Genomic DNA, 3,895 nt, shown 5'->3' with positions numbered 1-3,895 from the left:
TTTTGTTCTTCAGTCTAGTTGTGGAGGACGTTGCTTCACTGGCCCAAGTTGGCGCCATCATTGCGCTCTTCCCGGGTGAGGCAGATCAGTCGCCGGCTTCTGGAAGGCCGCTCACGGTGGCCGCAGGCCGCTCACACTGGCTGCTGACTACACACGGTAGCCCATGGCAACCCACTGCAGCAGTGGGTGCAGCCTACGCCATCGCAGGTGACTCATGGCAGCCCAGCTCCAAGTTGAGCTGTTGTTTAGCATCTTAGCTGTGGAGGGCAGTGTCACTGGCCCTCAGTGGTATCCGAACTGGGCCCTCTGGCGTCCCAAGCCAGTTCTTAACCAACGCGCCACTCGGCTGGCCCCGGAGAGGATTTTTTAATAGAATTTTCAAATGTTGGCTTGTTGCCCTCTAATGAGTTTCTTAAACATTTATCCTACATGTGGAGGAATTCACTCTGGCATGACCATTGACATAACATACCTGTGGTTCTTGGATCTAATTCTCCCTCTGGGGAATAAGATATGTGATTTCATGAAGCTGGAATTTGTTATTGGTCTGGACAACAAGAAAACGCCTGGGAAATCCCCAATAACATACCTCTAAATAATCCATGGGTCAAAAAAAGAAATCAAAAGGAAATTAGGTTCTGAATTGAATTAAAATGAAAACATATCAAAATGTGTGGGATGTCATTAAAACAGTATTTAGAGCAAATTTTATAGCACTAGATGCCTAAAAGCAGCAGAGGGGGGGAGGAATCGGAAGGCAGGATCAATGAGGACATAAGGAATATTTTGGAAGTAATGGATATGTTCATTATCTTGATTGCGGTGATAGTTTCATGTGCGTGTGTGTGTATATGTTAAAACTTAACAAATTATGCACTTTAAGTATGTGCTATTTGCTGTTTATCAATTATACCTCATTAAAGCTGCTTTAAACAGACATGTGGCCAGTGGCTACATTATGAACAGTGCCGTTCAAAAGCAACCATTCAAAAGGAAGCTAGATGAATGTATAATTAACAAGCTAGTAAAAGGGTAAGATGGACTTATAAAAAAACCATTTAATTCATCTAAAGGAAATCAAGAAAGTAGAGAAAAGTGAACTGGTGCCTCAAATACAAAACAACTGAAAAGATTAGATTTAACCCCAATTATATTAATAATTACATTAAACAAAAATGAACTAAATATTCTCATTTTAAGAAAAGACTTATCAGCCTGGATTTTGCAAAAAAGCAAAAACAAAACAAACAAAAAAACCCTCAACAATACACTGTTCACAACAGGCACATTTCAAGTGTAAGGACAACTGACACACTGAAAATATAAGGTGAAAAGATATATCAACTGGTATTATACTAATATCAAACTAAGTATCCATAAAGCAAAAGTGATCAGAACTAAAATGAGAAATAGACAATTCATGTAGTATGAGATACTTATGCATCGGTTTCAGTAACTGACAAGACAGAGAGAGAAGAAGCAGTAGAGCTATAAAAGATTGGAATAACATGATTAATTATTTGACCTAAATGACAAAATTGACTAATCAAGAGATAGAAATATAAGCATGTTACATATAAATGTGGGATTGAATATCAGAAGAAACAGCCTTAAATGTTCAAAGTTGTACCACAGAGAGAAGGACCAGGAGATGAGATTGTGAGATCTCTCACTGATAAATGATTGCTGCTGTTCTCCTGGTAACACTCACTCCTGTGGTCAACAAAGAAAACCACCAACTTCAACTTTCTGTCGATTTTTTGTTGTTTGTTCTGTTTCCACACTTGATAGTTTTCCCAGATTGAAAAAGCACATGTGCAGTGAGACTCAGATATAAAAGAATTCCTTAATGTTATCCTAAAAATCACTCATCTCCAACCAAGGCTCATTCCAGAACTTTCCCTAAAGAGTCTTCATTTGTATAGCTGAATCGTCACCTGGACTTTAGGTGCTGTCTCTCAGAGCAGTTTGGCCTTCATCATGAATGGCATCAAGTTGCCCAATTCGACCATTCCTTTGACCATTTTTATCATATTTCCTATTCACTTCTTCTTTTATTTGTCTCATTTTTACCTGATTCACTTTCTTAAATAAAAATTTACATGAATAAAAGTGTTAAAAAGGAAATTTTATGTCACTACTATAAATGGAAAGGCATTACATTTGCTACAAGAGAGGAGCTATAAAAAAAATAAAATAAAAATGTAGCACTTACTAAACTGTAGCTAGATACTATTGTCTACTCCTTTGTCAAAACAGGAAGTTAGGGGCCGGCAGAGTGGCTCGGTTGGTTAAGAACTCACTCAAGAGTACGAGCTCTGAGCAAGGTCGCTGGTTTGATTTCCGGCCCAAGCTGAGCTGCTGCTGAGCTGCCAATAGGTGGCAGGATGGCTCGGCAAAAAAAAACAAAAAAAAAAAAACAAAGTGGATGTAATCCCATACATTTATTTTTTCTTTTATTTCCCTTGCTCGAGGGGATATATCAGTAAAAATATTACCAAGGGTAATGTCTGCAAATTTACTCCCTTTGTTTTCTTCTAGGAGTTTTATGGTTTCAGGTCTTACATTTAAGTCTTTAATCCCTTTTGAATTTGTTCTCGTATATGGTGTCCATTTTCATTTTTTTGCACATGGCAGTCCAATTTTCCCAGGGGGGTGGGGATGAGGGAGAAGGCAAAGGGATTAGACAGCATAAATAGGTAACTGCAATATTGCCACAGGGATATGAAAGACAGTTCGGGGAATATAATTAATAATGTTGTAAATATTTTGTAAGGTGTCAGATGGTCACATGTCTTGCTAGGTAAACCACTTCATGAATGGGGTAGAGGCTTGATCACTGCACTGTACACCTGAAGCTGAAGTTGTACATATTGTATGTCAACTATAATTGAATATATATTGTCATGGGATGTGGAGTATAGTGTGGGAGTGGAGTCAATGGAATTGTAATAGATATGTATGATATGGTGGGGGTGGCGGATTCGGGGAGGGGAGTTGTCACTTTGAGGGGTAAAAAGTATAACTATTGCACTGTGTTGTACAGCTGAAACTAATTTAAAAAATGTTTATTTCACAGTAATTTTTTTTTAAAAGGGAAGTTAGCATGTCTTGAGACATAGTAAAGACATATTAGCACTGACAGTGAAGTTTTTTCCCCCTGCTGTAAGAGAATTATAAAGAGAATAACTTTTCACTGTTATCCATCATGGTTGAATGCAAAATGTCTATGTACCACCCAGTATCACCAGTGGCTCCTCTATCGTAGGGTCCCACACTATAGGGGAACACTGCATTAGCTCACAGCACAGATATCAAGAACTTGGCTAAATACCGTCCCTCTCCATGCATACAAGACCTGAAGATAACAACAGTGGACTGATAACCAAAGAGAGTGTGAATAGAGCCCAATTGGCCCCTGCTCCAGTCAGCCCATTGATGTCTGAACTGAGCACGGCAGTGATGCTCACCGTTTCTCTTCCTCCGAACCTCCTGTGGAAATTCTACGCTCTCCTCAGTGTTCCCAAGGTTTGAGTGGCCAACTGAGCTCAGGCAGCCCAGGCCCAACCCTGCACAGCCTGAAAGTGGATACAGTCCAGGAGCTGCTCCTAGAAGGAAAAAAAGATTATGGTAAGTTGAAAACCAACGTCAGCACCTCTAGCTTGGCTCTCCCTCCACTGACACCTTGACCTTCAGCCCTCAGCCTCTGGGGAACGATTTAAAGTTTCTGGCAGCCACCAGGGTCAGCCTTCCAGAAGCAGGTAGTTGGAGATAGGAGCCTAGCCCTTGAATACCTGGAAAGCAGCTGATTGTGGTGGACAGAGCTTGGACTTTGGGATCGGACAGTTCTGGAGTCAAATCCTGGCTCTGCCTCTTGCTAAGGATCTGGGTACCT

At 40.4% G+C, this 3,895-nt stretch overlaps 1 long non-coding RNA gene across 1 annotated transcript in view; it reads left to right on the top strand.

The window, feature by feature from the left end:
• LOC109379233 (uncharacterized) overlaps positions 1-3,326 on the top strand; it is a 14,108-nt gene extending 10,782 nt beyond the window's left edge. Inside the window, exon 5 of the long non-coding RNA XR_002123157.1 lies at positions 3,269-3,326. This is a non-coding gene — a long non-coding RNA (uncharacterized LOC109379233). The remainder of the gene's footprint in view (positions 1-3,268) is intronic.
• Positions 3,327-3,895: the final 569 nt, after the last annotated feature.

Source organism: Hipposideros armiger, unplaced genomic scaffold, assembly GCF_001890085.2.
Source record: "Hipposideros armiger isolate ML-2016 unplaced genomic scaffold, ASM189008v1 scaffold_23, whole genome shotgun sequence".
Lineage (NCBI taxonomy): Eukaryota > Metazoa > Chordata > Mammalia > Chiroptera > Hipposideridae > Hipposideros > Hipposideros armiger.
This window is presented reverse-complemented; position numbering and strand designations above follow the sequence as displayed.